At 49.9% G+C, this 26,762-nt stretch overlaps 1 protein-coding gene across 1 annotated transcript in view; it reads left to right on the forward strand.

Annotated features, from left to right (window-relative positions):
• The window catches only part of IGDCC3 (immunoglobulin superfamily DCC subclass member 3), a 359,560-nt gene that overhangs the window by 104,239 nt on the left and 228,559 nt on the right, over nt 1-26,762 (forward strand). The gene's annotated exons all lie outside the window — the stretch shown is intronic.

A 26,762-nucleotide genomic window follows, 5' to 3' on the forward strand; every position in this document is an offset into this window, starting at 1 on the left:
TACAGTATCAGTGCATGCGCCATCCGCGTGAGTTACAGTATCAGTGCGTGCACCGTCCGCGTGAGTTACAGTATCAGTGCATGCACCAACCACGCGAGTTACAGTATCAGTGCATGCGGCATCTGCGTGAGTTACAGTATCAGTGAATGCACCGTCTGCGTGAGTTACAGTATCAGTGCATGCACCGTCCGCGAGGATGGCGTGGGAGACACAGTAAACATTGCGGTGGTACTTTAATTACGTCCATGGTAGGATAGTAGCTTCCACGGTTCGGACTGTGTCATCTGATCATAGTCCTTTCCCTGGTCGTGCTATTCATAAATATCCTGCTGACTTTATTAATGTATTTAAACTTGTGTTGGATGCAACGATGAACTAACTGCAAACCCCAGAGATGGGAAAGGCGCCGCAAGGAGTCCTGGGATGTAGTTGCAAGAGCTGGGATGCCTCCGGGTAGCCATGCGCTATAAAAGAATTATTTTCATTTCATTTCATTTCATCGGAGGCTGAAGGAGTAAACCCCAGATAGCTGGATGAGGGAGAGAGCCTGCCAAGTGTGCCAAAACTGTCTGAGTGGAAGAGACAGAAGCAGGTGGGAGAAGTGGGGGTGGGGATGAATTAAAATAGGGCTTAGCTTTCCATGAAGGAGTCTTAAAATAAAGGAGGACTTACTGGCTAAAAACTGAGGTCGAAGCTCTATGACTTATGCATAAGGAATGCTGTGTTGTTATAGTAATATGACGTGTGTCAGCTCCTGTCCAACAGAGAGCCAATAAGACCCATGGAACAGAGAGCGTCACTGGAGAAGACACCAAGGAAGAATGCCCTGGATAGAACCCCGGCGACAAAAAAAAGAGGCCTCTGAGGTCCTCTCTAAGGTGGAGACACAATAAGAATAATGGCGGTGCCTAACACTTCTGTCTTCCATCTTGAGAACGAAATGTATCCAACATAACTTTGCATTACTAAAATAAAGGTAACTAAAGGAAAGAGAACTCTTACAGGATAATCGAAAGATGCATTCAGGTTCCTTGTTACCAAGTTCCATTTAGCACTGTGTCACCATTGGTGTGGCCTTGCAGCTCTGTAGGATTTTAGGTACCTTCACTCCCTGCTTTCAAGGTTCAGACACAGACTGGGGCCACTTTTATGAATGTTTCATTTGGGGCAACGATAGTGTGCAAATGCTAATACACTATTGTCATGTTATGTACCTAGTTAGTAAAACACGTTTTTGACAAAAAAACATGTCTTCGATTCAGTTTGAGACCATTGTCACAGCCACAGTTGCCCTGCAGACAGCTAATGACATATTGCTCTCTAAAATGCACCTGAATTGAGCTGCTCCGTGGCGACTTTGGCTAACACGCGAAAGCCCCAGGCAGTAATAGCATGGCGCCATTTTCTCCATACTTTAGTGGACATTTTAATTTATCGCGAAGCCTCATAATGCCGACATTGGGTGGGAGCAGGCGTGTCAGTGTGCCACGTGTAGATTGATGGCAGAGAGGAGGGGGACCTCACCTCTCACTGCGGCACGCGGGAGATCTAACCCTCCAGAGCCCTCTTGGAATGATCTCATCTTCCACCTCCCTGTGAAGGAATTGTCTCCCACCTTCATGTTGGGGAGGTCTCATTTGCTGCCCCCCTCTGGGGGAGATCTCTTCATGTTGGGGAGGTCTCATTTGCTGCCTCCCTCTGTAGGAGATCTCTCATTTGCTGCTCCCCCTCTTGGGGAGATCTCTTCATGTTGGGAAGGTCTCATTTGCTGCCCCCCTCTGGGGGAGATCTCTTCATGTTGGGGGTCTCATTTGCTGCCTCCCTCTGGGGGAGATCTCTCATTTGCTCCCCCCTCTGGGGGAGATCTCTTCATGTTGGGGAGGTCTCATTTGCTGCCTCCCTCTGGGGGAGATCTCTCATTTGCTCCCCCCTCTGGGGGAGATCTCTTCATGTTGGGGAGGTCTCATTTGCTGCCTCCCTCTGGGGGAGATCTCTCATTTGCTGCTCCCCCTCTTGGGGAGATCTCTTCATGTTGGGAAGGTCTCATTTGCTGCCCCCCTCTGGGGGAGATCTCTTCATGTTGGGGGAGGTCTCATTTGCTGCCCCCCTCTGGGGGAGATCTCTTCATGTTGGGGAGGTCACATTTGCTGCCCCCTCTGGGGGAGATGTCTTCATGTTATGGAGGTCTCATTTGCTGCCTCCCTCTGGGGGAGATCTCTCATTTGCTGCCCACCTCTGGGGGAGATCTCATTTGCTGCACCACCCCCTCTGGGGGAGATTTCTTCATGTTGGGGAGGTCTCATTTGCCACCTCTCTCAGATGGAGATCTCTTCATCCTTTTACCTCAGATGAAGTTCTTGTTCTACTGTCAAGTGGGTAAATCTCGTCTTTCATTTCTCTCTGAAAACGTCCATCGCCCTGATCGTCCTTTTTGTGGAGGAGGGTGGGAGTTTAAGGAATTCTATTCTAGCCCTCGAGGGAGCATCTTATCCGTCACTTATCACGGGGCGTGGGGGTCATATCCCACTCCTCACTCTGGAAGCACCTTTCTGAGAGGCTAGTTTCATTTCTCACCTCCCTCTGGGGAGGAGTTATACCTGCTGCTCAGCCAGTGTGTCTATGATGTGAGAATGTTATTCTTCCCATCTTTTGCATGCACCATTCATTTTGTGATTCATTTGAAGTTGATTCTCATTTGTGTAAAAAGGGGGGATGTGTTATACCTGCTGCTCAGCCAGCGTGTCTATGAAGTGAGAATGTTGATGATGAGTGGGATGTTGGATGAGTGAGTGTGTCAGCTGTGGATGGGCTGAGCAGCAGGAAGGCTGCTCTTGGTGGGGCTCTGCTCGAGATCTTAGCTTGGAATAAATATACTTAAAGATACTGCACGGAATGGACTTTCTTCTGTTCACAGCAAGGAGGTTCTTGTCTTCCACCGCACTCTGTAGAGGTTTTCGTTCCTTTCTCTAATCTCTAAAGAGGACATCTCAGGTTTTCCTCTCTTTGCGTCACCATTTAGGAAGACTTACCCCAGTTCAAGGAGGCGTGGGGCTGTTTTATGGCCACAGCTAGAATTGTGCCTGTTGTTTTTCACTTTGTCTTCTCTGGAAAGGCCTCTTCTGGTTTGAAATAATGTGTGAGCTGATATTAGAGCCACCGTGCCGCCTTACGATATATTCGATCCACCGCCTCTCTCCCTATCCTACCCCCCCCCCCCCCCCCCATCACCACCACCTCGTACAATATGTATGCTTAAGGAGGGCCTGAGGCACCTGTTACAGCCGTGATAAAATCACTTAAAGTCAACCTCCTCCATTTTAGACGGGAATCCACATGGAGCTAAATCACGCAGATGGGGTTTGATCCCTGCGACCCCGGCTATTGATCCGGTAGATAAGTGCCCATGACCCCACATATCGACCCTGAGGATAAGTGGATAAGTGCACATGACCTGAGAGGTTCAATCTTTGGATATGTGCTCGCCAGGCCTCGCTGCTTGTGTTGTGCAAGCAGAGGCATAAACTTGGTTAAATTAGCTGAAGATGCGACTCGTGAGCTGCTGTGTTTTGATGAAGCGTAAACCAGCGAGGCAGAAAACATCAGGAGAAGGGAAGAAAGCAGGTGGTAAATAAATGAGGTGAAAGGAAGGCGCCTAACCTCGACTCTAGGTCTGAAAGCCAGGCCTGCAGGCTCCACGTGTGATGGCAGGGGCGGCGGAGCGAGCATATGGCTTCATTTACATGCTGACTGCGCACCCAGTGAGGAGACAGGCTCTGGAGCCAACGAAGAACACCGTTGAGGACGTCACACATAGGAACTGTCACGTTATCCCGCATTATGCTACATTGATATTTGTATAGCACTTTCCTGACGCCTGTGAAGCCCAAAATGCTTTAAAGGTTGACGAGTCCGTAGGTGTTGGGTTAAATGAGTCATATTATACGTCACGCCCCTGACAAGGGCACTCACAATAACGCCAGGTTCCGGGCACCCTTTGAGTGCAAGGCTGGAAAGGGTGTTTGACCTATGGGAACACGTAGGTGAAGGGCGTGAGCCTCGAAGGCGTGACATAAGCATGGCGCCTCGAGACTGAGTTGCGCATATGAGTGAGGTGTTGTCGAGAGTGGGAGAAGAGATGCTGTCATGCAGGAAGGTACTTACCGTCTTTAGGGTGGATTGTGTCATACCTAGAAACCACAGCTGATGAGCAACAGTGTGTCCACAGGTGCATACTCTATGGAGTTCATTTAGTAAAGAGCAAGGAGCAGGTGTCCTTTGTTGACTCCGCTCAGTAATAATGAAGGTCCTGAGTCGCAGGCAGCACCGTAAACACCTCCAAGGGGAGTATATGAAGCCCACCCGGGAGCCACTGAAGGCTCTGTCGTGCCACCAGGTGACTAAACCCCTCTAAGGGGGAGTATATGGAGTCCACCCGGGAGCCACTGAAGGCTCTGTCGTGCCACCAGGTGACTAAACCCCTCTAAGGGGGAGTATATGGAGTCCACCCGGGAGCCACTGAAGGCTCTGTCATGCCACCGGGCGACCAAACACCTCCAAGGGGGCGTATATGGAGCCCACCCGGGAGCCACTTGAAGGCTCTGTCCTGCCACCGGGCGACCAAACACCTCCAAGGGGGACTATATGGAGCCCACCCGGGAACCACTGAGGGCTCTGTCATGCCACCGGGCAACCAAAAACCTCCAAGGGGAGTATATGGAGGCCACCCGGGAGCCACTGAAGGCTCTGTCATGCCACGAGGCGACCAAACACCTCTAAGGGGGAGTATATGGAGTCCACCCGGGAGCCACTGAAGGCTCTGTCGTGCCACCAGGTGACTAAACCCCTCTAAGGGGGAGTATATGGAGTCCACCCGGGAGCCACTGAAGGCTCTGTCATGCCACCGGGTGACCAAACACCTCCAAGGGGGCGTATATGGAGCCCACCCGGGAGCCACTGAAGGCTCTGTCCTGCCACCGGGCGACCAAACACCTCCAAGGGGGAGCATATGGAGCCCACCCGGGAGCCACTGAGGGCTCTGTCATGCCACCGGGCGACCAAAAACCTCCAAGGGGAGTATATGGAGTCCACCCGGGAGCCACTGAAGGCTCTGTCATGCCGCAAGGTGACCAAACACCTCCAAGGGAGAGTATATGGAGCCCACTTGGGAGCCACTGAAGGCTCTGTCGTGCCACCAGGTGACTAAACCCCTCTAAGGGGGTAGTATATGGAGTCCACCCGGGAGCCACTGAAGGCTCTGTCATGCCACCGGGCGACCAAACATCTCCAAGGGGGAGTATATGGAGCCCACCCGGGAGCCACTGAGGGCTCTGTCATGCCACCGGGCGACCAAAAACCTCCAAGGGGAGTATATGGAGCCCACCCGGGAGCCACTGAAGGCTCTGTCATGCCACCGGGCGACCAAACACCTCCAAGAGGGAGTATATGGAGTCCACCCGGGAGCCACTGAGGGCTCTGTCATGCCACCAGGTGACTAAACCCCTCTAAGGGGGAGTATATGGAGTCCACCCGCGAGCCACTGAAGGCTCTGTCATGCCACCAGGCGACCAAACACCTCCAAGGGGAGTATGTGGAGCCCACCCGGGAGCCACTGAGGGCTCTGTCATGCCACCGGGTGACAAAACACCTCCAAGGGGGAGTATATGGAGTCCACCCGGGAGCCACTGAAGGCTCTGTCATGCCGCAAGGTGACCAAACACCTCCAAGGGAGAGTATATGGAGTCCACTCGGGAGCCACTGAAGGCTCTGACAAGCCACCAGGTGACTAAACCCCTCTAGGGGAGAGTGTAAGAAGTCCACCCGGGAGCCACTGAAAGGCTCTATCATTCCACCAACCAACTAAAAACCTCCAAGGGAGCCGTATATGGAGCCCACCCGGGAGCCACTGAAGGCTCTGTCATGCCACCAGGCGACCAAACACCTCTAAGGGGGAGTATATGGAGTCCACCCGGGAGCCACTGAAGGCTCTGTCATGCCATCAGGTGACCAAACACCTCCAAGGGAGCCGAATATTTAGTCCACTTGGGAGCCACTGAAGGCTCTGTCATGCCACCGGGCGACCAAACATCTCCAAGGGGGAGTATATGGAGCCCACCCGGGAGCCACTGAGGGCTCTGTCATGCCACCGGGCGACCAAAAACCTCCAAGGGGAGTATATGGAGCCCACCCGGGAGCCACTGAAGGCTCTGTCATGCCACCGGGCGACCAAACACCTCCAAGAGGGAGTATATGGAGTCCACCCGGGAGCCACTGAGGGCTCTGTCATGCCACCAGGTGACTAAACCCCTCTAAGGGGGAGTATATGGAGTCCACCCGCGAGCCACTGAAGGCTCTGTCATGCCACCAGGCGACCAAACACCTCCAAGGGGAGTATGTGGAGCCCACCCGGGAGCCACTGAGGGCTCTGTCATGCCACCGGGTGACAAAACACCTCCAAGGGGGAGTATATGGAGCCCACCCGGGAGCCACTGAGGTCTCTGTCATGCCACCAGGTGACTAAACCCCTCTAAGGGGGAGTATATGGAGTCCACCCGCGAGCCACTGAAGGCTCTGTCATGCCACAAGGCGATCAAACACCTCTAAAGGAGAGTATATGGAGTCCACCCGGGAGCCACTGAAGGCTCTGTCATGCCGCAAGGTGACCAAACACCTCCAAGGGAGAGTATATGGAGTCCATCCGGGAGCCACTGAAGGCTCTGACAGGCATCCAGGTGACTAAGGGAGAGTGTATGAAGTCCACCCGGGAGCCACTGAAAGGCTCTATCATGCCTCCAACCAACTAAAAACCTCCAAGGGAGCCGTATATAGAGCCCACCCGGGAGCCACTGAAGGCTCTGTCGTGCCACCAGGCGACCAAATACCTCTAAGTGGGAGTATATGGAATCCACCTGAGAGCCACTGAAGGCTCTGTCATGCCACAAGGCGACCAAACACCTCTAAGGGGGAGTATATGGAGTCCACCCGGGTGCCACTGAAGGCTCTGTCATGCCACGAGGTGATCAAACACCTCTAAGGGAGAGTATATGGAGTCCACACGGGAGCCACTGAGGGCTCTGTCATGCCACGAAGCGATCAAACACCTCTAAGGGAGAGTATATGGAGTCCACCCGGGAGCCACTGAAGGCTCTGTAATGCCGCAAGGTGACCAAACACCTCTAAGGGAGAGTATATGGAGTCCACGCGGGAGCCACTGAGGGCTCTGTCATGCCACGATGCGATCAAACACCTCTAAGGGAGAGTATATGGAGTCCACCCGGGAGCCACTGAAGGCTCTGTCATGCCGCAAGGTGACCAAACACCTCCAAGGGAGAGTATATGGAGTCCACTCGGGAGCCACTGAAGGCTCTGACAAGCCACCAGGTGACTAAACCCCTCTAGGGGAGAGTGTAAGAAGTCCACCCGGGAGCCACTGAAAGGCTCTATCATTCCACCAACCAACTAAAAACCTCCAAGGGAGCCGTATATGGAGCCCACCCGGGAGCCACTGAAGGCTCTGTCATGCCACCAGGCGACCAAACACCTCTAAGGGGGAGTATATGGAGTCCACCCGGGAGCCACTGAAGGCTCTGTCATGCCATCAGGTGACCAAACACCTCCAAGGGAGCCGAATATTTAGTCCACTTGGGAGCCACTGAAGGCTCTGTCATGCCACCGGGCGACCAAACATCTCCAAGGGGGAGTATATGGAGCCCACCCGGGAGCCACTGAGGGCTCTGTCATGCCACCGGGCGACCAAAAACCTCCAAGGGGAGTATATGGAGCCCACCCGGGAGCCACTGAAGGCTCTGTCATGCCACCGGGCGACCAAACACCTCCAAGAGGGAGTATATGGAGTCCACCCGGGAGCCACTGAGGGCTCTGTCATGCCACCAGGTGACTAAACCCCTCTAAGGGGGAGTATATGGAGTCCACCCGCGAGCCACTGAAGGCTCTGTCATGCCACCAGGCGACCAAACACCTCCAAGGGGAGTATGTGGAGCCCACCCGGGAGCCACTGAGGGCTCTGTCATGCCACCGGGTGACAAAACACCTCCAAGGGGGAGTATATGGAGCCCACCCGGGAGCCACTGAGGTCTCTGTCATGCCACCAGGTGACTAAACCCCTCTAAGGGGGAGTATATGGAGTCCACCCGCGAGCCACTGAAGGCTCTGTCATGCCACAAGGCGATCAAACACCTCTAAAGGAGAGTATATGGAGTCCACCCGGGAGCCACTGAAGGCTCTGTCATGCCGCAAGGTGACCAAACACCTCCAAGGGAGAGTATATGGAGTCCATCCGGGAGCCACTGAAGGCTCTGACAGGCATCCAGGTGACTAAGGGAGAGTGTATGAAGTCCACCCGGGAGCCACTGAAAGGCTCTATCATGCCTCCAACCAACTAAAAACCTCCAAGGGAGCCGTATATAGAGCCCACCCGGGAGCCACTGAAGGCTCTGTCGTGCCACCAGGCGACCAAATACCTCTAAGTGGGAGTATATGGAATCCACCTGAGAGCCACTGAAGGCTCTGTCATGCCACAAGGCGACCAAACACCTCTAAGGGGGAGTATATGGAGTCCACCCGGGTGCCACTGAAGGCTCTGTCATGCCACGAGGTGATCAAACACCTCTAAGGGAGAGTATATGGAGTCCACACGGGAGCCACTGAGGGCTCTGTCATGCCACGAAGCGATCAAACACCTCTAAGGGAGAGTATATGGAGTCCACCCGGGAGCCACTGAAGGCTCTGTAATGCCGCAAGGTGACCAAACACCTCTAAGGGAGAGTATATGGAGTCCACGCGGGAGCCACTGAGGGCTCTGTCATGCCACGATGCGATCAAACACCTCTAAGGGAGAGTATATGGAGTCCACCCGGGAGCCACTGAAGGCTCTGTCATGCCGCAAGGTGACCAAACACCTCCAAGGGAGAGTATATGGAGTCCACTCGGGAGCCACTGAAGGCTCTGACAAGCCACCAGGTGACTAAACCCCTCTAGGGGAGAGTGTAAGAAGTCCACCCGGGAGCCACTGAAAGGCTCTATCATTCCACCAACCAACTAAAAACCTCCAAGGGAGCCGTATATGGAGCCCACCCGGGAGCCACTGAAGGCTCTGTCATGCCACCAGGCGACCAAACACCTCTAAGGGGGAGTATATGGAGTCCACCCGGGAGCCACTGAAGGCTCTGTCATGCCATCAGGTGACCAAACACCTCCAAGGGAGCCGAATATTTAGTCCACTTGGGAGCCACTGAAGGCTCTGTCATGCCACCAGGATATGCCATCTGGAGACTACACTGGAACGAATTGCTTCCTAGTTTTAGATTAATCTGGGTATCAGTCTCATAGCTGCAACAGGCACGCTTGATAGAAATGACACACTACAGGAGAAGGGAAAAGTATAAATTGAAGAGAAGAGGGGTGTTTATTGAACATTGGGGGGCACATAAGTATTGCAAGAATAGTACTGAGCAGAAAGGAGGCAGGCCGGGTCACGATTTGTGGTACCAATGGGCGGCATTTTATACAGTTTAGGGCAGTGTCCTGAATTCCTGTGTCATTTTGGCCCCCAATACAAGTCGCCCACTAAGCTCCAATTACCACACATATCAGAATTACGAGTTTAGCAGGAGAAAATTGCACCCACTAGGATAAATGTCAGCACATCAAATCAGCCGATATTTAAAGGGGAAAAATGTTTGGTAAATACCAGGATATGTGGAGTAAGCAACAACAGCTAGATGTTATTCCCCATTATCTGGAAACAACTCGTACTTGGTGGTATTTGTTGCACCCGATAAATTCCGACTCAAGGGAGGTGATTTTGTCATGTGTGATAAATATTTCACCAGTTATCTATCACAGACGAGGTTCTTATGCTCAAGGACTTCTGAAGTCAGAATTAAACTGCTTTTTCAATTAGCTTAGCGAGAACTGGCCCATTTCATATAGATCTAGTATTTAAGTCTGTATGGCCAAGTCCTTGTTTCTTCAGGGTTGGCTTTATGAAGTCTAATTGTAATTCCCTGGGGATTTCTCCATTTGAAATGGGTGCATTAATGTTCCCTCTGGCGGGTACCATTGCGGAGGATGCTAGGAGCATGTTCGTCAATGTATTGGTAAGCAGGAGTCGGCAAGTCAATCAGTAAAGCTCAGACCTTTGACAAGATCGTTGGTTATTTTTATGGAACTCAATGTAATGGAGCAGATATTTCGTTCTGCAGTAAAATGGACAGAAATTTGGTCTTTTTGGGCAGTAGGAGGTGGGTGAAACCAACTGATTTTTTAAAATCATGTGCTCAACTGCAGTGTTTCAGAATTCTTGAGTGGGATTGGTGCAGTCTGAGGTGCTGTCTAAGTTTCAGAATTCGGGGCCACTTTTGTCCCTTGGTCGAATACATTGTTTCGCCACATAAAAAACATAACTGGGCAATTTTACAGGTAATAGTTTCTGCATTTTTTATCAGTCTGCATACATACCATTGAGAATATATCCTTGTTGTATTCATAACTACCCTGTCCATCTTCCTTGTCCCATTCCTTAAGTACATGAGGGGAGTCCTCTCATACATAAGGCCCATGAGAAGGAAAATAGGATGTGGAAGAATACAGGTTACCAGTAAGTAATCAGGACATTACCAATACATATTGCTCTTCATAGTATGGACTAGCCCCATGAAAGTGGTCTTTGGCCTATGTTCAGAGTATACAGGCATGTAGAGTCCCTGGGGCCGATTCCGATCCGGTAAAAAGCGCTCCGAATAGCCGTTCGGAGCGTTTTTCCCATACGATTCATACCCTGCAACGTCCCCCGTACGTATGACGAAGTACGATTCGTACCAGGAGCTGGACTCCATACGAATCGTACAGAGACCGTACGACTGTAATCTCCGTACGAGTCTCACTCGGAACCCGCTGTACGCGACATCTGTACGGTTTGCGGCTGGTTTATATGACCCAGCAAGTACGATAAGTGTTGGGTACGCACTGTACGACCCGAGAGCAGAGGACGGCCCGGGACCAGGGTTCGATTCCCGGCGCGGCAGGTTTCTGGACCAGGGTCAGCGGACTCGATAATTCTCTCGCCTCGGTGCCCACTCTGATCAGCGATCACACTCGGCAACTCTGGGCATTAGCTTGCCTCATCTTCACTAACGGCCCCACCAGACCGCCGGGGATGCCTGGTCTCACCCTGGAGATACCCATTAAGGGACCATCTCTCAGGGAAGCCAGGAAGGGTTTCGCAGCGGTCGAAGCGCCTTGGGACCCTACGGGTAAGTAGTCCTGACTAGTTCAGAAACGGTCGCTCCCTGTGTCCTGCTCCTGCGAGGTATCGTTTGCATTTAGCTCATCAGCTGCTTTGTATTTGTGCTCTGCCTTTTCTAGCGCCTAGGCTCTCTGCATAGCGCTGCAGCGCGAGTGCCATTGCGACGCTACTGAGACATTTGAGTAGCTCCTGGGGGACTATTTGCGCGGTGCTTCTGGATCTGGGCATTGCAGCGCTCTGGGGGCATTGTAGTCACGGCGCTTTGATCTGGAACCCTGATTCGAGGAGCGCGATTGTGCAACTAGCCTAGTCAATTTCCTGAGCCCCAGCCTACCTCCAGTTTCGTTTTTCCCTACGCTGACGCCATATTACGCTTGTTGTTGTTGGTGCCTCAGAGCCTGGCCCCCACAGCCCGCCCCGCCTCCCTGCTGACCCTCCCTCCCACGAAGTACATTGCCTGCTCTGACCCCGCCTGCGCTGTGACCGTCCTGACTAGTTCAGAAACGGTCGCTCCCTGTGTCCTGCTCCTGCGAGGTATCGTTTGCATTTAGCTCATCAGCTGCTTTGTATTTGTGCTCTGCCTTTTCTAGCGCCTAGGCTCTCTGCATAGCGCTGCAGCGCGAGTGCCATTGCGACGCTACTGAGACATTTGAGTAGCTCCTGGGGGACTATTTGCGCGGTGCTTCTGGATCTGGGCATTGCAGCGCTCTGGGGGCATTGTAGTCACGGCGCTTTGATCTGGAACCCTGATTCGAGGAGCGCGATTGTGCAACTAGCCTAGTCAATTTCCTGAGCCCCAGCCTACCTCCAGTTTCGTTTTTCCCTACGCTGACGCCATATTACGCTTGTTGTTGTTGGTGCCTCAGAGCCTGGCCCCCACAGCCCGCCCCGCCTCCCTGCTGACCCTCCCTCCCACGAAGTACATTGCCTGCTCTGACCCCGCCTGCGCTGTGACCGTCCTGACTAGTTCAGAAACGGTCGCTCCCTGTGTCCTGCTCCTGCGAGGTATCGTTTGCATTTAGCTCATCAGCTGCTTTGTATTTGTGCTCTGCCTTTTCTAGCGCCTAGGCTCTCTGCATAGCGCTGCAGCGCGAGTGCCATTGCGACGCTACTGAGACATTTGAGTAGCTCCTGGGGGACTATTTGCGCGGTGCTTCTGGATCTGGGCATTGCAGCGCTCTGGGGGCATTGTAGTCACGGCGCTTTGATCTGGAACCCTGATTCGAGGAGCGCGATTGTGCAACTAGCCTAGTCAATTTCCTGAGCCCCAGCCTACCTCCAGTTTCGTTTTTCCCTACGCTGACGCCATATTACGCTTGTTGTTGTTGGTGCCTCAGAGCCTGGCCCCCACAGCCCGCCCCGCCTCCCTGCTGACCCTCCCTCGCCCCCTCCCCCTCCTCCATATATGACATATGCATTCTCGCGCAGCGATAACGCGCAGCGATCGCGCTCCTTGCGCGCCGAAGGTGCGCCAAAGGTAAGCCCGTCTACGCCCGTCCGCGCCTGGACCGCGCCCAGCGCCAGTCCCCCTGCCCCTCGCGCTGCCCAGCCCCCCCGCGTTACCTACGATGCCGCCACCCTCCTAGCCCTTAACCCCGGTCGCGCCCCCAACTGCGTCCAAGCCGCTCCTGGACGCACCCATGGACCGTTCTCCTGCCTCTCCTGCAAATTTAGCGGCACCGACAACATCTCCGCTGCGACCACAACACAGATTACCGACCCCAACCACCTAGAATGCATCCTTCTCAACACCCGCTCGGTCCACAGGCACGCCATTGACCTTTGGAACCTACTAGACACCATCTCTCCTGACGTCGCCTTCCTAACGGAAACATGGATGAACGCTTCCTCCGCCCCTGACATCGCCATCGCTATCCCTGATGACTATAAGATCACACGCAAGGACCGCACAGGCCATACAGGAGGAGGAATCGCTATCGTCCATAAGAAATCAATCCGCATCTCAACCAGCTCTGACGCCAACCTCGCTAACTCCGAACACCTTCACTTCCAGATCCACATCGACCCCAAAACCACACTCCGAGGCACTCTCCTCTACAGACCACCAGGACCCCGCGCAAAATTCAGTGAAGACATCACGGACTTCATCACCCCACACGCGCTCCCCTCCAAAGACTACATCCTTCTGGGAGACCTCAACTTCCACCTTGAAAAGATCAACGACCGCAACACCGCCACCCTCTTGGACAACCTCGCCAACCTCGGACTTAAACAACTGGTCACTTCCCCCACCCACATCGCAGGTCACACACTCGACCCCATCTTCACCTCCAGCAACCATGTCTCCTTCAGTCACACTACGGATCTCCTCTGGACTGACCACAGCTGCGTTCACTTCACCTACAACAAGCCGAAACCCAGCATCCACCTCCAACCAACTCTACAAAGAAACTGGAACAAAATCACCACGGAGCAGATCTCCACATCGCTCCTTCAAACCTCCCCAGCCCTCTCTTCTAACGCCAACGAAGCCGCCTCCAACCTCACCCTCTGGCTATCCAACACCGCCGACACCTTAGCACCACTGAAAAAACGTCAACACAAACTTGGCATCAAGAAGGCCTCATGGTTCAACGATGACCTCAAGAATTCCAAGAAACTGTGCCGCTCCCTTGAAAAGGCCTGGAAAAAAGACCCATCCACCAACACCAAGGACGCCTTCAAAAGCGCCATCCGTACTCACCACCAACTGATCCGAAAAGCCAAGAAAACAGCATTCAAGGATCGACTTGACAACAACGCCCACAACAGCAAGGAACTTTTCAACATCGTCAAGGAATTTTCCAACCCCTCGGCCAACTCCAACAACATCACCCCCTCTCAAACCCTCTGCGATTCCCTAGCCTCTTTTTTCCACAACAAGATTGCTGACATCCACAACAGCTTTGACAACCAACCCGGAAGCCAACCCACCCTACCATCAGCTGACCATCTTCCCCTCGTTAACACCCTTAACGCCTGGAACCCAATCTCCACTGAGGACACCATCTGCCTGATGAATTCCATCCACTCTGGATCCCCCACAGACCCATGCCCTCACCACATCTTCAACAAAGCAGACTCCATCATAGCTCCGCACCTCCGAGACGTCATCAACTGCTCCTTCAACTCCGCTACCTTCCCAGAAGACTGGAAACACGCTGAACTCACCGCCCTTCTGAAAAAACCAACAGCAGACCCCACCGAACTCAAAAACTACCGCCCCATCTCGCTTCTTCCATTCCCGGCCAAAGTCATCGAGAAAGCTGTCAACAACCAGCTCGCCGCCTTCCTCGAAGCCAACAAATCACTCGACCCCTCACAATCTGGCTTCCGAGCCAAACACAGCACTGAGACCGCCCTCATCGCAGCAACAGACGACATTCGAACTCTACTGGACAATGGAGACACAGTCGCCCTCATCCTCCTCGACCTCTCTGCAGCCTTCGACACAGTCTGCCACAGCACCCTTTTACAACGCCTCAGAAACATCGGAATCCAAGGAAAGGCACTGGAATGGATCACCTCGTTCCTCACCGGAAGAACCCAGAGAGTCCGCCTCCCACCATTCAAGTCCGAGGCCTCTGAAATCATCTGCGGCGTACCACAAGGATCCTCACTCAGTCCCACCCTCTTCAACGTATACATGAGCCCCCTCGCGGCCATCGCCCGCCAACACAACCTCAACATCATCTCTTACGCGGATGACACTCAACTGATCCTTTCTCTCACCAATGACCCCAGCACCGCCAAAACTAACCTACACGAAGGAATGAAAGAAGTTGCCGAATGGATGAAACAAAGCCGTCTAAAACTAAACTCAGACAAAACAGAAGTCCTCATCTTAGGTAAATCTCCCTCTGCATGGGACGACTCCTGGTGGCCGGAAGCCCTCGGAAATGCACCCATCCCGACAGACCACGCACGGAACCTTGGCATCATCCTGGATTCTTCACTCTCTATGAACAGACAGGTCAGCGCCGTATCCTCTTCCTGCTTTAACATTCTTCGCATGCTCAGAAAAACATTTCGCTGGATCCCCACCGAAACAAGGAAAACAGTCACCCATGCCCTGGTCACGAGCCGACTGGACTATGGAAACACCCTCTACGCAGGTACCACCGCTAAACTCCAGAAGAAACTACAACAAATCCAAAACGCCTCAGCCAGGCTCATATTAGACATCCCACGCAACGAACACATCTCTGGTCACCTTAAAGACCTCCACTGGCTACCCGTCAATAAGAGGATTACTTTCCGTCTGCTTACCCACGCACACAAATCACTCTACGACATCGGACCAGATTGCCTCAACTCTCGACTGTCCTTCTACACCCCCTCCCGCCAACTTCGCTCTTCCAGCCAAGCCCTCGCCACTGTACCTCGCATCAACAAGACCACCATGGGAGGCAGATCCTTTTCATACCTGGCTGCCAGAACATGGAACTCACTCCCCGCTTACCTTCGCCTCACCCAGAATCACCTAGCGTTCAGAAAACAGCTTAAAACGTGGATTTTTGACAAATAATCCTCCTCCCCTTCCTAAGCGCCTTGAAACCCTCTGGGTATGTAGTGCGCTATATAAATTTTATGACTTGACTTGACTAGTGCGCTATATAAATGCCAATACATATACATACACACAATTTTTCTATGGGAGCTGAAAACAGCCATAAAAGCAGAGTTCGTGACGTAACAGGTATGGAACGGCCCCCTCCAGGTACGGTGCGTACCCCCCATGATCGGAGGGGTACGACGCGCACCCGTGCGATCATGGGGGGTACGTGATGTACGGTGTGTATGTGATTGTGCACTTTTCCGTACGAATCGCCCTTACTTGACGTGGACCATACGACTCGCATCCTGATACCCCGGTCCGGATCGTACTCGCCGGGTCGTACGGCGTGTGTACGAGTCGTACGGAGACGGCTCCGGATGCGATTCGTACGAACGGGAATTTTACCGGATCGGAATCGGCCCCCCTGTGTTTATTTGTGCCTACTGTAGTGAGGCAGAAATGAGTAGTGGATATGTTTAGTGTACAGAGGCATACATTCAGGGATGTAACAAAGGCCCCCGCAGTGCGGGGGCCGAGCTCCAGGGGTCCCCTTCAGCACATTACCCTGGCGTGACAGCTACTGACTGAGTCTGGAGGGGGCCTCTCAAGTTTCGTTACGCTAGTGCATACATTGGTTGCATAATCACAAGTCAGTGATCTGTGAGCTGCAGTAAGTGCATGAGTGAATGCATCTTAAGCCCCCTCTGCTGACCCATCCCAGGGTGTCTGGCTGGTAATCCTTCTAAACTTACACTGTCCATGAATTTCAGTGAGTCACTCACCACTGCATTCACATACAAGCACGCATTCCACACAAACACAATGTGCACTAGCACATATTAACTATAGCAGTGTCCACCACTACCACTTACTCACACTAACCCCTACACTCAGTTATTCAGTAATATTAGCACACTAGCCCGTATCTATGCACAAGGTGTGTTCACATGTGCACACACACACACACATATATATATAAGCAATACCAAGCATGATGACCCTGAAACATCTCTTAAGTAGAGCATGAAGACGCTAAACTATGGCCATCAGCATTCCAAAAGGAAAGAGTAGACCAGCATTGCGTAGTAAATGATCCTGACTTTAGAATCGTATTAATACACCTCATCCCTGCATCACACATACCCTTCCTCCTGCCGACTTTACCAGATATGCTTTCTTTTACGCCCTGGGGAAATGACATTGACTTTATTAAAAGCTGCAGTCATAGACATGGAAACAGCCATATTGAGAGCTTGAACTGCTGTGTTGAGGAGTAAGAGCCGCGGTGTCCAGAGCTGGAAAACGCCACGTTGAGTACACCAAACCGCCATATTGAGTAGGAAAGCCGCTGCGTTGAGAGTTGGAAACCACCAATGTTGGGTGTTGAAATCTCACTGCTGTGAAATGGAAGCTGCATATTTGGAACAGTATTTGATCGAGTTGGGTAGGGCTAAGGCCTTGGTGCGACTTCCTGTTTAGCAGGGACCAAAGGCTTGCTGTTGGAAGTTTTCTTAGTAGGAGGTAACTACTGACATCAGATGTAATACTTTTTATGAACTGTAAAGTACTGTCACGGGGTTGATAAACACTTTTATCATTACAAGAATGTTAAAATGAGTACTGTTGTTTGTGTGTTATAATAACATTCTATTAAAAGTGCATTTCCTCGCTTCTGTGAATTTTTCCTAGAAATATCCGGGACCTGGAACTCAGTGTGCCTGGTGTGTGTGTGTTTTTTTTCTCTCTGTCTATCTGTCAGGCTTCATATCCCCCTTTTCTTGTTCTCTTCAACACACTTCCTGTTTAGAGCAGAGCCGGACGCTCCCCTCTGGCTATGCCATCTCTCACTCCACTCTCCTGTTGAAATTAAGTGACCCAGGCAACCTCCAGCCATTCACTCCACGTGCAGTGACGGGCAGGAGCGGAAATGAGATTCCGCACACAGCTTGAAAGGCTGGAGCCTCACCCGGACTAGACAAAACCATCAGAAGTGCCCGACCCTCTTCCAATGTAGTAAAGAGCTGAAGGCTCACCTCGCTGTAGAACACCACTGCTGGGTACCTTGGAACATCTCCATTCCCTCTACAGACTACTGTGGACCCCTCCCCTCTGTTACGAATGTGGATCGTGGAGAAGCGTGTCTCAATGGTTAGAGCGGCATACCCTGATGCAGAAGTCTGGCCCGGGACCAGGGTTCAATTCCCGCCTCGGCGGGTCTTGGGCTCAATTTCCTCAGACCTGATCATTCTCGCCTCAGTGCCTATTCTAATCATGGGTTCCACTCTGCAACTCTAGGCAATAGCTTGCTTAATCTCCACAACGGCCCCAACAACGCTAGGATGCCTGGCTTCACCTTGGTGGTACCCAGGAGTGGATACTTCACAGGGAAAAAAGCCAGGAAGGGTTCCTCAGCAGTATTCGTACAAGTGCCGAGATGCCTCCGGGCAGTTGTGCGCTATACAAGTACCTTTACATTTACATTTACATCGTAATCTCGGCCAATGCCCATTTTCAGTTCTCCCATGCCCCCGGCTAGGTATGCACTGTACAAGTGCCCACTTACATGCATACCTAAGGGCCATATGTACACACCATTTTTTCAGGTTGCAAATGAGCCGATTAGCAGAATTGGCTCATTTGTGACAAGAAAAATGCATTTTGAGATGTAGAAAGCCCAAATTGCGATTCGGTTATCAGATCGCAATTTGGGTTTTGCGATTCGGTATTTGAAAGGGGCATGCCTAGGGCATCCCTTCCAAATACCAAATCGCATTGGCATGCACAAATATTTTGTGACCGAAATGTGTTCACAACACATCCGTACTTCACCACCAACTCAAGGTTGGTGGTAATGCATCCGTAAATTGAAAGGGGTCTGCAAGAGACCACTGACTGCTCTCAAAAAATGAAAACAAAATGTTTTGTTTTTTAATTGTTGAAACGTATCCCGTTTTCCTTTAAGGAAAATGAGCTGCATTTCAACAAAAATAAAAACCTTTGTCCAAAGGTTAACAGACATTTTGTTCTGCTGACTGGGGGTGAGTGTCTGAAGAGGTTCAGCGCTCGTCCATCATCTCCTTGTGTTTGCTTTGTTCGACCGTAGCAGGCCACCATGCCTGTGATGGCTGTGATTCTGAATGGGTCGCAAACTGCGTCCTACCTCATTGGTATTGATGAGGTAGATCGATTTACAACCCAATAAGAATCGCAAGTATGGAACAATAGATTTCATTGGTAAGAAATAGCGATTTCCAAATAGCAATTCAGATAAAATGGTTACTTGGAATTCACAATTCCTATTCTTCGTACATATGGCGTTAAGTGCTCCACTGCTCACTGCAAAGTTGCTAGATCCTTCCACGTTAACAGGACACCATATTTTCTTCATCGGGTGTTCAACGCTACAGTGTGTGGGGGCTGTAGTCATTGTTTCCTTTAGTTGAATCAACTGGTACCTGGTAACATTAATTTGTTAATGGAAACCCCTTGTTGCCCCTTGTTGAAAACATGATGTCCTGGTGACCTGGAGTGATCAGCAGTAGCGGCTGCTGCTATAGTAAAGTGGTAGGGTGGGATGGGGTGGTTGTTTTAAAATAAAATAAAATAAAAAGACATACCTGCTGCTCCGCTCCCACTGCCTGCCTCTTCGTTGCTCCTCTTGTCAAGGATGTGGATGGGCTTCCCTGCATAGGCTCTCCACCCAATCCAGACGCTGCCCTCATGCTATACCTAACATGAGAGCAGTGCCTGGATTGGCCTGAGCTGGCTGGTTTAATGCTCGCACAGTCACAGGGAGCCTGCAGCTTTTCTCCATCCTGGCTGTACAACACAGCTGGTTTGGAGAAACGTAAGTGTGTATGTCTGATTGGCCGGCTTAAAACGGCCGGCCAAACTGACATGCGCACTTATAAGTGCCTCCAACTCCTCCTTGCTGCTGATGTGACGCTCGTCAGCCTGGCCCCGCTCCCCGCCTTAACCTCGGCTCGGCTGGCTATAAGGTAAGTAAAATGAACCGATAATAAAATCGTTTTATTATCATTTTCTTTTTCAGTGGGGCGACGCCATAGTGAGGAGCCCCCCTGGAGATCTGGCGAACCTGTAAGGTGCGCCAAATCCCCAGGAGTCGAACCTGTAAGGTTCGACCCCTTGTAATGTTGGATTACAAAAGATGAGGAAGGGGAAGACACACATTTAATGTAGACTAAAATCTGAAGGTTAGCTAGAGTTTCCCTGCAGTCTGACAAAGGAAGGTTTATTTTTCAGTGTAAATGTATTAAATTAATACAAATAAGAACCAAACATTGCATTTCTCAAAAATGCAGGAATAGCGCTCCAGTTTTATTTTGCACTGCACCGTGTGTCATCTGCGACAGGCACAATTATGAGCTCGCTGGGCCCGGGAAAGCTTGATACATGAGGAAGAAAGACTGTCCCTGGGGAGAACAGCCCGTCTATACCCAGGATTAGCTGGCTTGCCAATCAATAAATATTTGATGTATTCCGCCGCGTTTAATGTTGTTTTTTTAATGTTTGTAATCTTAATTAAACCGCAGGCAGCAAAGGCAGCAGGCCCCCTTCAGAGAAGGTCCTTGTCGGATCCGCGAATAACACAACATCTTCTGAAGACTCTATGCAGCCAGGGAGACGTGTGGCTGCTTCTTGGGGTTGTGTGAGATGCGAGTGTGTGCGCGCGTTGCTCGTACACGTCTCGGGAAGGCGCAGTTCTGCACCCCCTCTTTTGTGAGGCTACCTCGTAATGCTTTTCTGACGGGCAGATTGGGAGGGCTGGGGCAGGATCAGTGGAACGGTGGCAAGTAATAGAACAACTGTTGTACACTGGCACAATTATCTTAATAGATGGCCTTGTGTTAGTGACCAGTTTTGTATATGTCTTATATTCTACACATTTATGTTATCAATGGGAAAATAATGTTAATATTTTGGCCCCATCTACTTGAGGTCTCTTCTATTTTCTTTGGGTCCTTATAGAGATGTTTAAAGTTTGAGAAGACATCTCTGGCTCACTTACATCATTCGCTGATCAGGAGTAATGTCATTAAACCCACGTGTGTGCTCAGTTTCTTGCACTGTAGAATTTATGTAGCGCTTCAGAGTGCTGACAAAGCCACAAAGCACTTCAGTTTGCATGGATTTCGTGAGTACAGGCGGTGGAGTCCGGTCTCCAGGTGTACTTATGCTCTGGTGTGGACTACTGCTTTCAGAGTTCAGCTTTCAGGCTCTTGGCTTGTCCCTATACTACAGTGTGCAGTTACCAGCTTCACCCTGTTTCTCTACTTCATGTTAGGTGCAGGGGACACAAAACAGGCGAATGGCGAGGCAACAAAAACAATTGTTAAATGTGAAATATCAAATTGATAAATTGAGACACATGTCCTTCGTAGATGTGAAAAATGTCCAAATTTTAATTGGTTTCTCTTGACACGATGATAACAGCCAAGAAACTCAAAGTATGATGATCAATGAAACTGCACAAAACAGCCTCAAAGTATGGTGATCAATGAAACAGCACGAAACAGCTAACGCGTTTCGCCCGATAAGGGCTTCCTCAGGGCAGAACAAATTCAGGTGAATGCGGTCTCATTAGAAACAGCCACAGCTGATATGATAAGCCAGCAGCAAAACTCGTTGAAGCACAGATAGTGTGCAACATTCATGGTACAGGAAAATACAACGGAAGACGACTCAATCGGAGTACCAGTTCAGGTGGAGTAAACACTAGAGTATCTGTAGCAGACTTAATTTTCTTTCACCCCTCTAAGTATGGAAGTGAGTGCTCTGATATGCACTGCGCTTGGATAGATCCTCAATTAAAGAGTCGTCTTCATCCCGTAGGAGAAGGGTTCCAGACGTAGAAACCTCCTACACGCAAATTACGCGCCAAAGGCAGGGGACACTGAACATTTTCATAAGCCTGCCCAGTGCCTACCTACCAAGCGCTCAGGATGCATGGAGGCCATGTCCTAAGCTGGCCTCCCTTGGACTATTTCCAGCATCCTTAGTATCATGATGAACACGCATCGTCAAGGGCCTATGAAGCGCTATAAAAATACATTTCTAATAAGGCACAGTAGTGGCCACCCCTGCTTAACATTGGCTACCCTTGGTAGCTGATTACGGCATAAAGTGGGTATCCCTGAAATTGTTTGCTAGTATAACCAAATGTTTAGCATTTACCCAAAATAAAAATCTGCCATATGAGAACAAAGTCAGTGTTTTTACAGGAAATGTTAGCGTGATGTTCGAGGGCAAATTTAGTTTCCCATCATATATTTAAGGATACTATTTGAAAGGTCATTAAGTTTGAGTGGTGGATATGCAATACTGATGCTTCTTTTGTAGTGTCAGAGGGCTCTTGTATCGGTGTGTATTATTACACAAGTATTGTGCAGGTTTTTCATCATATATGGTGATATACATTTTTACAACATTTGTATAAGTTCTGCTGTTGGAGACCAGAGTATGTAAGATTAGTGAAGCATTAGGTATTTATTTTGCTGTCTGCATGTGAAGGGTCTCTGTAGAATGAACGGTAGCTGTAGTGGCTCAGTCTGTGAGGCCTGTCTGACTTCATAATATGTCACTGAAAACCTACTCGGGAATAATAGCAGGATGGGAAAATGAAAGGAGGTAGAAGGGAAGAAAGATGCTAAGTACGTCTAGAAAAATAAAGACAGAAGGCCATGTGAAACTGCATGTTCAGAATCTCTGCGCTGCTTGTAAAACCGGTGTTTTCTTAGTCTTTTTAATATTAAAATAAGATTGAAAAAAAGGTCAATTTTGCCACGATTTATAGTAAGTTATCTCGGGAACGATGACAAACCTCTCTCTCAGACTATTGCCCTCGTGAAGATCAAATTTATCTGGCACACCATCACAATACTGGAATACTGGTGTTCTTGAGTACTGGTTGTAAAAAGTATACCATGTAGCCATTTGATTTGTAAATCGTACTGTAATGCACCTTTGGGTTCTATGTTTTCAAAATGTTTGTGAGGAGGGGGACCCTTAGTCCCCCTGAGAAGGTCAGCGAACACTACTTTATTTTGTGCATAATTTCATGACTGCTCCTTGAGATCCGCCTGGAAGACTTTTTGCTTTTTGGTCAAATTCTTTAATACATTTGTGTTGTAAAATGGGCTATTTTGCCCCATTTCTTTTCAAATGCTCTTTGCATTAGCACGCCATTCTCCTCCCACTAAGCAGGCCGAGGTATTTTTGGATTTGCTTGCTTCACTCACTGGCTGACTTAGAGCTTTGGCTCAAAGTGTGGGGTATGAGTTACTTGTTCGTGATTAGGTTCGCTTGATGCTGGAACCATTTGGTTCGCACACAAAGCCTGTAAAGATTAGTTGTTAAAAAAATAAAATAATAATATCTGCCTTTATTTGTGGTCCTATTTCTTTGGCACCCATATGGTCCAGGAGACTGAGGAAGCTTGCATTTAGCTGTTATTTTTTAGCAAATAGCCCTGTATTTATGCCTCTGAATATTTGCAAACAGAATTTTCTGTGGAGTTGTGAACCTTGTTGTGGTGAGGAGGGGTCACGGGTAGCAGGAATGGTTTTTATCTCTTGGTGCCTGGAAGTCAATGCATACCTGTGCCCTGGAGCACCTGAAGAGTTGTGGTCCTCTTGTGTAGGCTTTGAATCCACCAAAATCAAAGATTTACTTGTAGCTCATTATAGCCACTTATGGTTGAGAGATGCATGGGTTGCCCAGGAGTGCTCTTATCCTCAAGACAGTATTGTCTTAGGATCAGGGGCTTTGAGTAGACATTAACATTGGTTTATTCTGTGCATGAATACCTAGTAATTTAAGGCCACTCCTGAAAGATCAGGGTCTGCAGAAGCCACGGTTCTTTGGCAGTGGAGGGGGGAAGGGATGTTTGAACGTATTTTGAGCAGTTAATGTTTGCAAAAACAGGTTTTAGTGTAAAAGGGTGAGCATTCACTGGGCAGCTAGTAGGTGTCATCCCCGGCTACTATAAAAAGTAGGTTCTTCAAATTCTGATAGATTGCCATCAATTTATCAATGTCTACATCTTCTAGTGGAGAATTGACTCCCACGGACAAAGGATGGGGAACTTTTGACCCCATGGGCCAAAGGCTTTTAAGAGTTCTGATGGGAATGCAAAGCTGCCATCCTGGTAGTCAATGGGATTATAGTAAATCCCCTAAAAATGCGCGATGCTGCAATTGGTAGCCACAGCTCTGGACTTTAGTCCTTACACCACCCCTTTACACTCTTTGGCTGCCAAGCAGACTGCGCAGTGAAGTCCACAGAGCCTTTCTCATCAGTCAAACTTCTACAGATTGTGGGGTGCAGTTTCCAGAAGAGCCTGACAGTTCCCTCAACAGAACACAAGCTTTCTTCCAGTCTCCTCTCTGCTTTCCAGGGCTTGTCTGTAGGGGAGGCAACCCAGGAGGAAGTGAATGGACACCATGGCTTCCCTCCCCAGCATCCTTTCAATGCCCTTGGCGAGGGTACATTCAGTGTATTTAACCTGGCAGGCCCTCAGAGTGGAGGGCTCTGTGTTAGAACCATGGGGACCAAATAAAGGCAGCATTTATCGAGCCGGCGAGGCAAGAAGGGAGCCTAAAAGGATTAGGGCGCGACAAAGCGGGCTGATTATTTTATGGGTCACCATACTGGGAATTAGGCCACTTGCACAAAGACTCGTAATTACTACAGGATGACATACTCGCGGATCGGCTGGGATTAACCCTGCACAATGTTTTTACACAGTTTTGTGCCACTCATTATAAAGATGGTGCTCGGAATGCCAGGTTCACGTAAAATGACACATTTTAGTGCACAGCCGCATAAGTGAAAACCAGCAAACAGGACTGACCTTCACCTTGCTTCTCCAACGATGGCTGCGGATAGTAATCCCCCATGTGGTCTTTACTCAGCTAAGCTACCATCGCTCTGCTTGATCTTGTCAACATGACATAGTGTCGCCCAAAAGAATTCAAAAATCAACATCAACTTTGATACATTTTTGTTGCAAGTGTATTACACAGGGTTAGGATACTAAGACCCTTCCCACTGAAGCCACTCCATAAATCCACACTGCTCCAAACAAGCACAGCCTCTGGAGTAGAGTGCCATCCATCCACAGAAAGCATTCCGATACATCATAGCTATGAAGTCCTATATACATGTACCTATGCAGAATAGGTTTGGTTACATTTACAGAAATCCAGAAGAAATCTGTGATAAGACCTGATTACACATCAACTTTTAAACTGCAGCTTCCAACCACTGTGCTAGTTGCAGAGCCCTTATTTCATGGAGAATTTACTCCATGATTTCAACAAGCGTTTCTTGGACATTGGCTCCCTTTGCCAGCCCGCACCATCTTCAAAACCAGCTGCATCATTTAAAGTCATCACGATCGCCACCCCCGCTTATCTAGGATACAAACTCACCATCTCTGGTGGCTGTTGGCACACCCACTGCCAGGACACCATCAGACTGAGGCTAAGACGTGTAAAACATAGAATCTGGAACAATATTTCTGTATTTTTAAGGACCACCCCAAAGCTGCTCCAATTTAGGAAAGATTTGAAAACACACCTCCTTAAATACAATTACACCACAATACCAGGGCCGGACTGGCCGTAGCGGGCACCGGGCAATCCCCCGGTGGGCCGCATTGGTGGGGGCCGGTTTGGGGCCCCTGGGGGCTGTTTTTGTTACACAGCCGTTTTTGCAGCATAGCTGCAAAATCGGCCCTGTAACAAAATCGGTCGAAAACCGGCCCCGGCAAAGAGCTCGGCGGCCCCCACAACCCCCCCGGAGGAGGGGGGCCGGCCGAGCACTTTGCCAGGGCCGGTTTTGGTTCCCAGTCCGGCCCTGCACAATACAGTAACTAAATTGAAAACCAGCTACCTCTCCTACCACTCATTAATAACTGATTGCTCTGTCTTGTACGATGCTCGGCAGTCTTTTCGGCTAGGTTTGCGCTATAGAAATACCACATACATACATACATGCATATTTTCTCCAGAGTGCTCGGAGTTAGCTCTGTTTTCACCGAGCTGGGTGCTGGTGTTCTTTCTCTCCATGTTACCTTCTGGATCTCCCTTGAAACCTGCGAAGTAATGTGTATAACTTATTGCTGCCCAGAAAGCCTTCCCGCTTTTTTTTGTAGTGCACTTGCTGTCCATCTGCAGCCAAACATCTCAAGGAATGTTCAAAAGGAATAGATCATGGCAGTCTAATGGATCCAAAACCTTGAATTTTCCGTCGCTGGCAGAATTGTTCAGTGGGTTTATGCTGCGATTTGTAATTTTAAATTGCCTTTTTTGACTCAACCTTCCACTTTGTGAGGGCGGTAAATTGTCATTAAATTGGGGCTAGTAACTGCTTTATTTAAAAGCTTTTACAAATCAGGAAAGTGTATTTTGAAGCACTATATAAGTAATATATTATTACAATTAGTATTGCAATATTTCTACATGGTATAATTAATTTTGTGCAAAGGCGATGTGATAGCCAAGTTGGAACTTGGCTAGAAGAAAGGCTCTGTTGTGTGCAAAATGGTTTCTGGCAAATGGTTTATTACAAAACTAGCCCAATCTCTGTGGTTGCATGCATTACAGCGCCCCTGCCAATCATTGTTATATCAATCCCACCAAAGTGTGTTACAGGTATATCTCCTAGCTGTATTCCCCTATTGAAGTATAACATAGTTGACTAACATAGTCATAGACACCCAGCATTTGTTTTTTATGTCTCGCGACCTATCAATGCGCGCAAGCGCATTGAGAATTCATGTCCTCAAAATCCTCGTCAAACCAAGGACTTTTTGCTGCGGTTTTCATTAAGTTCACGTGAATCACGTGACCAAACAAGCACGCGCATTCGCGGCCGCACAGCACATCAAAGGGCTTCGCCCAGCATGCGCTCTGCGGC

Source organism: Lissotriton vulgaris, chromosome 2_1, assembly GCF_964263255.1.
Source record: "Lissotriton vulgaris chromosome 2_1, aLisVul1.2, whole genome shotgun sequence".
Taxonomy (NCBI): domain Eukaryota; kingdom Metazoa; phylum Chordata; class Amphibia; order Caudata; family Salamandridae; genus Lissotriton; species Lissotriton vulgaris.